Genomic DNA, 9,487 nt, shown 5'->3' with positions numbered 1-9,487 from the left:
CACCTCCTATTCTCGCCAACAGAGCACACACACACGCACACCTATGGTGTACACTTGCATGGGCACCCCATGCACCACACGCACACACACACGCACACACATGCCGCGGACCCAACGCGTCCGACATGCCCAGCTCGTTCCCATACACGCGCTAGTCGCGACTAGCTCGTCACCATGGCTTATTTGCCCAACAATCTTGACTATCCGTCATGTTATGTCCAACACGCGGTCCGACAAAAACCCGCCCCCCACAACACACATTTCTCTTTTCTTGCCGGACCCTCCCCTTCCCGCTCGGTTTTCAGCCATAGCAGGACATTTCTCGCTATGCTCTCCTTTCAAACCGTACGACACCCACCTCATCTTCGCCATCACGACCCCTTTCTGTCGCACCAAGTTCTAGTGTAGATTCACTCATTTTTCTTCATATGTAGGCTGTGTTTGGTTGAGCTTTTGGAGCCAACTTCTGGCTTTTGGAAGTTAAAAGCTAACCAAAGGGTGAAAAGAAGAAGCAGAAGTTGCAAAAGTTACAGCTTCTCCGTAGTGTATTTCTCGCAGCCGGTGCACCCCCAACTTCAGCATGGTGTTTTTAGCTGTCCCCTCAAAATTGGAATGTATTTACCCACCATGCCACTCCCAAGTCATACCCCTTCGTTCTTTTTTTCTCATTGCATCAGAGGAAACAGACAGAACAGGCTCGAGTCCCGCTCGACCCGACGACCTGCGCGCATCGGCAGCCTAGGGTTTGGCCGCCTCCGCCGGCCGCCGGCCGTCGCCGCCGCCGCCCCTGCCTCCGCGGCTCACTCCGGCGACACTCCACATCCGGCAGGTATAGTTTTCCTTCCTTTCTCCTTCCTCCCTCCACCCTCCTCCCTCTGTCCTCCCCCATCCCGTGGCGGTGGCCGGCCGGCGGTCCGACGGCTCCGGCACCGGTGCACCGACCCTTCTCCTCCTTACTCCTACCTCCCTCCTCGGCTCCTCCCTCCCTTTGCCCCCTATGGTGGAGGTCAGGCCGTCCCATGCCTCCTCAATCTGGTATCCGTGAGGGACGGGGCAGGTTCGGCCGTCCGGCGGCGCCGATGCCGGTGAACTGGGACTCCTTCCTCCTCTCTCCTCCCTCCACCCTCCATCACTCGTCCCCATCCATCCTCTTCCAAAAAAATTTATCTGTTCATGCATATATATTTTTCTGTTTTTTTGTGATGTGATGATTAATAGCCATAGATTGTAATCTGTTATTACAGTATCATTAGTACTTGCTGCATATTGCTACTCTCTACGCATTTTCAAGATTATGTATGAATGGATTAGCCAGCAATGGCCCAATTTTGTCATGGTTTATGTCTTGTGCTACATAATTGCTTGATGCACATATTGAGCTGTCATTGGCCAGCAGTGCCACATTAAAGTTTTTGATAGATGTGATGCCGATGATGAGTATGTACTTCCAGTGCTACGACGGGAGGTGGCATGAACACAAGCAGATCCGGTTGAAGATGAGGAGAACGAATATAGCATGGCAATATTCGTAGTAGGACAGCTCATGCTTGTCTAGCGATGGCAACATAAGTTTAGCTATGTCGATGGAGGTCATCATCATGTGAACCATACATGTCTTGTATGGTGCATGTCTTTGTAATAATATTATGGGAGCATTATCTATATAAATGTACGCAACATCAAAGTATAGTTGTTCAATTGTGTATGTGTTACTATAAATTGCTTACATTGTCATATTTTTTTTCTATGTCAAATGATCGTCCAATTCCCTACAAATGTACATGTCACTACTTTAAGGTCAATTAGCATATAAACATATTCACTCAGCTGCCAGGGGCATTACAGACAATTTACAACCAAATCTACAGTTTCACAGTCGTTTTAACCAAACAGCCTCCAGCTTTTCTACAGCAGCATTTTCACAGCAGCTTTTCCACAACAGCTTTTGCACAGCTGCTTTTCCAGAATCTGCAGCTCAACCAAACACAGCCGTAGTCCATATTAGAATTCCTAAAAAGACATATATTTAGAAACGAAGGGAGTAGCATGCTGGCCAAAATCTTGTTACATGAGAAACACTAATAACTGGGTCACTTTTATGGGAAAATGGCTTCAACAAATGCTTCTGCATCAAAAAGGTTGGAGATCTTCCACCCCTTCGCCGACGCCAACAAACTTGGCTAGAACTCCAAGTTCGTCTATGAACACTCACCTGAGACAGGATTCAGGTCAGCAAGTTTAGTTGTCGTTTATTTAAGATCCAGGACTGGAATTTGTACTGTTACAATAAAGGACTGGAAATCGCCTGTACCACACAACCAACACGAGCAGTCCCGTCTTCGTTAGGATGAATCCTTTGATTCCAACAAACTGGTATGAAGCCAAGAAAGTCCCTCATTATTAGCATCCAATAGAAACATATCTGATGAATCAAGCATCAGAACAGTAGAGTGACAATTACATCATTGAACTCCTTCGCTTGCTGTAGCATATTTAATCCAGTTGTGCCATGCAGAACCAGCAAGATCTCCTGAAGAGAATGGAATACACAATAGAAGTTACCTCAAAAGACTGAACAAGCAAAACACAAGATATGGATGAGATCTGTTTGTGCACTTTCTGAATTTGCTAGGTACTATGCAAAAAATGTTGAACTAATATGTCAGAAAGTTAAAATGTTTTTAATATATCCTTGTTACCTGCTCAAGGGGAGGGCACTGCCTTCAGAACTTGTGTAGCATCACCATCAGTCACATGCAAGCGAAGATAGGATTAACGATTTTGTAATCCTAAAGGAGGCACTGCCGGCATTGCTAGCTCCCACCATCAATTTTCTTGCTAATTCTTTGGTGGGTTTTAGCAGCAGCTGGGGGAGGCATACAAAACCACAACTAAATAAGATCAATGCACCATGGCCAACACTTGTTAACTGATTATCTAGTGATACACAAGAAAATAATTAAACCAAACTAGGCATTACATATTTGGTCACAGTACATCGAGGGTAACATCCATATGAATAGATGGAAACTTACGTACTTTCTCCTCTTGGTTCCAATCATCATCGTCGTCAAACTTGATATTCTGTAGAGCGAGAATATATGAGTTAAACTTGACAATATGGATGACAACTAAGTTATGCATCAACTGGTCTATCCATTTCATATTTGTTGATGTGAAGGAGCACACATACAATACACAATTTTACCAAAATGATGAACCTTTTAAAACCCAATTTTCTACCCCAAAAGAAAACCTCAGTGCATATAAAGTTCTAAGGTACTAACCTAATTATCACCATCATCAGAACTTTCTTCCTCTTCCACTTCCTTGAATTCCTCATATCAACATCCTTTTCAGTCTTCTCCTCTCCATCCTACAAGTACCAAGTCTATCAGCATTGTCGCATAACCTCACTATTTCTGTAACATCAAACAGAGTGTAAGTCTTCAAGCCACAATAAAATATCTGCAATAGAAAGATGCTTTCCAGATTGATTCCAACTTTCCTACAATTTGAAATATAACTAAAAGGTAATTATGGCTTTGCCATGTGCTTCCCTTCAAGTTTCTCAAATACTTTAAATGACCGATCACCTGGCAAACAAAGATGGCAAGATCTATAAAAAGGACCAACGTACACAACACCTCAATAATATCTAGCCTAGAAGTGTTCATTTAAGTTTCATTACTGCTAATAGACATGCCAATGGGATGGTGTAAACGAAGTAGTTTCCTTAAATAGGGTCTACAAAATGTAATTGGCATGGGCAAAGTTCAGGGCAGAAGAATCAGCAATGAAATTCGGTTTGGGTATTGTGAAATATAGCAAACTTCTGTCTCTATCCCACCGAAGTTTTCTCTTAATTAGCTGTCCTCCTCTAGAACCCGAGGCGAAAATAATATTGATGGTCTATTGTTCTGAAACAACATATCGGATCACATGATTGGTATTTACTTCAAGACTACCATGTTGTATTTCTGCAGAAAAAAGTAGAAACTGTACTTGTAAAAGATATTTAGAGAAACCAGTGTCCAACATCGTTGAGTAATAAACAAAGCAGTAATTCTGATCACCTGGCAGGAGCTAGCAATCCCGGAACATCTACACTTCAAAGCAATGTTATTTGATAGTTAGAATCTTAGAGATAAGACACCCAAGGTGGAATTGTTAGCCTCTTGAAACTATAGAAACCCAAATTATAAGTAGTCGAATGAAGCAATCATCGCCCAATCTTAAACGGACAATGCTACACTTACGTAAACAAGTAACGTAATCTAACGTAATGAGAGACGTGGTGGATCAGGATTGGAGACAAGGAGAGGAAGGGGCCCACCCCCATTAAAATCAGGGGGAGAGGATTTAGTTTAGGTAGTTTACGTAAGTCTTTGTATCTCTGTACGTAGATGTAGCATTAGCCATCTTAAACCTACTATACTACTTCCAGAAAAACATCGATGATTTACATATGTCGGATTTATTCAACCTGGGAACCAAACAACGATTTCAACCACAGCATGGGTAAAGAAACGACACCATTCATCCATACCACTTTCTTTGTTACATTCATCTATAACAATCAGGTATCTTTATAGCTATAACATTCAGATATGTATCAGTAAGTCGTATCTTCCATAGCTATGTATCTGTATACCTATGTATCTGACAACATGAGTATAGGTATAATTCAGGACAGGTGAAGCATAAAGTTACAAAATAACAAACAGAAAAATACAGAAAACTACATGTTTTCTTCCTCGATTTGTAAATACATGTGTTCCTCCTCGATGCAGGGCACGGCCAAGACAACTTTGCGCTGCTCCTTGCTTCCTGCAATGTGACCACGCCCTGCCCTAGATACCTGTGTTCCAACTATTACGAAACGAATATGTTAGACATCAGCTTGCTTGTTTCTTTGATTCTTCGGTGGAGAGAAACCAGAGAATCGGTGTGCGCAAATGTCAGCCAAGGAGTAGACCTTAATCACACGTGAGAGGGGAGGAGGTTCCTGGGGATGAGCAGCCAGCCATGGAGGCAATAACAGGAAGGGTGGCCGTCGCCTGTGCATCGCCTAGACATAGCTTGGGGGAGGCTCTCTTCCTCTCGTCTGCATCTCTTTGTTGATGAAATCATGAAAGCATATGATAAATAAATTTTAAGAAAATAAAACATTTCTAGACTTGAATCCAGCGGTAAACCTACATATGCCAGTAGCAGGAAACCACATGAACCGATGCCTTGACTGCATACCACACACCCGTGAGTGGGGAATCAAACCAGAAAAAAAATCATGAGAGGTGACACAAGCGCAACACACCAACGATGGCCGCCGCCGGAGTGGATCGGAGAAGGGGATGAGCCTACGGGCTGGGTGCTCCGCCCATCGCGCTGTTTGTCGACCACGGCGGAGATCGGGATCCTTCTTTCTCGGCTTGGCTATCATCAACAACATTATAGTGGAACCTAAATCTTATAAAGTAGTAATTCATGGATACTTCTGTTTTGTCACACAAACCTCTGCTTTATAGGCATCAAAAAACTATAGATACTAGTCCACAAAATGCCTCGAGTTCCATCCTAATATATCTTCTTCATTGGTTACACATCATCTTCCTCAGCTATGAGGCGGCCTTGCTTTTTACCAACCTAGATAACCTGGAATTAATCAATGAAAGCATCAGGCAATTGAAGCTTGATAATCACATAATGCATGACTACTTTGAAGCAAAGGTTAAGTAACTACAGATTAGAACATATCAAGCTTGACCTATACTTTTTAACTAATAATCACTTTACCGGCCTCCATGACATAAACTGACATGGCATAATGACATAATAACATACTTTTTTTCTTTCTAAATTGCATAATTGAAAAGAAGCATGAACTACAAGCAAAAAAAAGAACCAAGCATTACATATTAGGCAGAGCATGTGACATTCATTGGCAAGCATGCTAGTACCTTTGGACCGCCTATAGGTATACTCCTATGGGCGCTGGCTGGTGGCCGACATTATCATGAGATCATAACATTCTTCTCTTTTGTTTCTCATTTTCGCTTTCATTTTATTTCTCTTCCCTGCACAATTAGCATGCTCTCACACTTCCTCTATCAATGACAAGGCAGCTCTCCTGTGCACCATCTATGCTCCTGCCCTATGTTTATTTTTTTGTTAAAGAGAAACTTATTGTGTTAGCGAGAGAGATAGAACTGCCTTATGGACCTTCAATTAATCATGCAAAAGCAAGATAATAGGTCAAAAGAAGCACATGTCCCAGCAGTTGTCACTCAATTTATATATAATCTGTGAGAAATTATGCTGCTTAATTTTGGATTTGCAAAGTGTAAGCTTTTCACATCTGTAGGTGTAGCAGGTAATAGCTCTGAACCAAATTGGAAAAAACTGAAGATTGAATCAATTCTATGCCTCACAATTTCTATGAACTCTACATAGCCATCGTTTAAACACCACATGGATAAAAAAATATGAACTGAACTTGACAAAATAAAAAAATCAGAACCTTTCTATGGCTGGCCATCGATCGCCATATAGGGCAAGGTAAGTAGGCATACACGTACAAGAAAGCAAACAAGATTGATTAATACTTCAGTTTAACTTCAAGTGGTTGAGTTAGGACTTAGGAGGGTTTAGTAAGCAATAAAAATACATCAGTTTAACATCAAGACCTTATACGTACCCTGTGACAGAAATCAAAAGAATATACATTGATCTTTCATTCAGTGGCACAAAGTAGAGAGCAGCATGTGGAACCTCTGTACAGGAAGTAAAATTACCTGAACACCAATCTTTATCTAACAGTTCTCAATTCTGTAAACTCCATCATACTGCACACCTGATTCAGGAGCATATGAGCAACGCTTCTATTTGTGGGACCTTTATAAGATAGTGTAGTCAAATGTAAGTCCACAAACAAGATAGTGCAGAACAATAGATGGCCTCCATATATGCTAAAAAAATTGTACCAATGAAAAGCAAATCATGGAAAACAATAACAGGCATCGTTAACACAGTTGAGCTAACAGCATGATTCCTTCATATCATCCACTCATCAAATGCTGATATTTTCTGAAATATTTATGGCAAGAAGAACATACGACACAACCCTTACAGGATAAATACGTTCAGAGCAATCTAGATTTGATGAGATGTGCACGGGGGGTAGGAAGCTCACCACGCCCACGTGAGGGGGGCAGGGTAGGAGGAAGCAGAGCCATGAGGGAGGGAGGGAGGGCTCGTGCGTTCGGTCGTCCAGCTGCTGCTGCAGCTGCAGGTCGTGTGTCCAGATCCGGGGCAGTCATCCTGCACACAAAAGAAAAGAAACCAAGGAAGGAATCACGAGCAGGGGGAGATGATGAATCCGAGGAAGAACGTCCTCAGGTACACACTCACCATAGCCGTCACCGGAGATCCGCGGTCGCCGGCGCGCGTCCTTGAAGGTTGAGGCGTCGTCCTTGAGGGTAGGGTTTGGGGCATCTCCATCCGTCCATGGCTGCTGCCGGGCCGGGTCGGACCTCCATGGCCGACCTCCCTTGAGGACGGACACGGATCAGGTCGACGACGGCGCGCTGATGCCGCCGTGGATCTGGGCGCTCCCTCTTCCTTCCCTTCCCTTCCCTTCCCTTGCCTTGCCTTCCCTTCCCTTGCCTTCCCTTCCCTTCCCTTGAGATTCCCTTGGGAGAGGAATAGAAGGTTGGGGGCGGCGGCGCAGGGGGGCGAGGAGATCGCCAGCGGCGGGATTGGATTGGGGTGCGGCGGCGGCTGCGATTGGAGACGGGAGACGAGGTAGGGCTAGTGAGGGATTGGTTCTATCGCGACGGGAAAACTAGCGGAGGGGAGGTGGTGGACGGAACCAAAATAATCTACGACCGTTAACCTACGAAAAAAACCCGAACGAAAGTGATGGGACGAAAATTGACCGGTGGAGACTATCAACTGCTCCATTAGGAGTAGAGATGTATACTTTTAGCATACCTAACTCAGGCATCTTCAGTTGTTCATCTTCCCAAATTTACCGTGGGAACTAGGCGCAACAATGTTAAGCAAATTAGAAAAACAAGTACCCTTCTATGAACTATATAATAATTTTGAGAGCTTGTATTCATTTCAGCTTTGATGGTCTAGTTTTTGCTACTGTGGATATTGCTAGTTCCAATTGGCTACAACTTCTTGTATCATTATTACTATGCAAATTTGGATCCTGTAATTTGCATTCCTAATCTTTTTAATTAGTGTTTTTAGTGATGAACATTTTAAGGGTGTCAGTGTTGATATGTGCCATAAAACCCACAAGATTCTTTTAGGCTCTTTCGTTAATGATGTTTGCTCCTCTTTTGTACTTCCGATGGTTATGGCGGGAAGTCTCAGTATTGCACATCTCAAGCCTCTGCCAAATATTCTAACCATTTTTATTTTTTTGAGTTATAGATGATTAGATTTTATTTTAATTTCGGTTGTATCATACACATCGTGGCAACTTGATATTGACAAGAAGAAATCAGAAGCCTCAAGTTTTTGAATTTCATGGCAAAAAAGAACCTACTAGACTTAATGAGCGCAGAAAATGGAATTCTTGAGTTTTTTGTGTGCCATTCAAAAAGTTGTGGCTTTAGGACAAATTCAGTAGCCTTGGAGCTTGTACATTTGCATGCAACTTCACTGGTTACACGGGATTCATTGACGCATAACCTTGGAGCTTGTACATTGGCATGAGACCTCAAAAGATGTGATGCACATTCAAGATCAGAGTTTTTTTGGAATGATCAGAGAGTCAGTGAGGATGAGCAAACATGCTGTTGTCAGAGTTGTTCAGGGTGATGGGGATTCTTTTAAAAACTATCTGCTCCTACTAATAGACATTGCTCCTGTCAAGTTTGCAAATATATATATATTTTGCAATGGAATATGAGTGTATTTTCTTTAGGATGCAATACAAAAATACTTATTTTCCGTGATGTGATACATGGATATACTTGATTCCATTGTGTGTGCATACTTAAGGATTTTGTGAATGGAATACTGTACTCCTTTTGGCGATGAAATGCAATATTGCATGTGTATAATCAAATTGCTTCACATGATTATAATTTTATCTGATGCATGAGATGATTATGGCTCATTCGTGCTATTAAATTTTTGGATGACCAAGCATTTATTACAACAATTAGATGTTTGTCTATGCATTGCAATTTTCAACTTGAGAGGTTCAAAAATCTTACTGAAATATTGTCTCTGCAACTATTCGGTTAAATCTTGCATCTCGAAATTTATGATATGTTTTTTTGTTGGTTGATAAGTCTAACTAGATGAATGAGATTCTAATTATTTCTATTGTGCTATCGTGTGTTGCACATGCAAGCTTACTAGTGAACTCAAACAATCGACTTGCATAAATTTCAGTCAAACATTTAGCTGAGCTGAGTACTAACTTCAAAAAATTCAGCTACTAAACACTGAAGCACTCAGTTCA

At 42.2% G+C, this 9,487-nt stretch overlaps 1 long non-coding RNA gene across 3 annotated transcripts; it reads right to left on the bottom strand.

The window, feature by feature from the left end:
- Positions 1 to 2,013: 2,013 nt before the first annotated feature.
- On the bottom strand, positions 2,014 to 7,848 carry LOC119336563. Of its 3 annotated transcripts, XR_005162616.1 has the most exons (14): positions 7,411 to 7,848; positions 7,193 to 7,320; positions 6,795 to 6,894; positions 5,961 to 6,154; positions 5,516 to 5,655; positions 5,318 to 5,436; positions 5,203 to 5,242; positions 4,979 to 5,115; positions 3,851 to 4,872; positions 3,288 to 3,376; positions 3,036 to 3,084; positions 2,700 to 2,866; positions 2,462 to 2,530; positions 2,014 to 2,370 (listed from the first exon to the last, which is right to left on the bottom strand). It is a non-coding gene; the product is annotated as an uncharacterized LOC119336563 (long non-coding RNA). The 3 variants fall into 3 exon arrangements; XR_005162614.1 differs by having other exon boundaries at positions 2,015 to 2,370; positions 4,077 to 4,872; positions 4,979 to 5,436; positions 7,411 to 7,847; XR_005162615.1 differs by having other exon boundaries at positions 2,016 to 2,370; positions 4,773 to 4,872; positions 4,979 to 5,436; positions 7,411 to 7,844.
- Between the last annotated feature and the right edge of the window lie 1,639 nt (positions 7,849 to 9,487).

This window comes from Triticum dicoccoides, chromosome 7B (assembly GCF_002162155.2).
Source record: "Triticum dicoccoides isolate Atlit2015 ecotype Zavitan chromosome 7B, WEW_v2.0, whole genome shotgun sequence".
Lineage (NCBI taxonomy): Eukaryota > Viridiplantae > Streptophyta > Magnoliopsida > Poales > Poaceae > Triticum > Triticum dicoccoides.
Note: the sequence above shows the minus strand (reverse complement) of the source record. Positions and strands in the feature narration are given on the sequence as shown.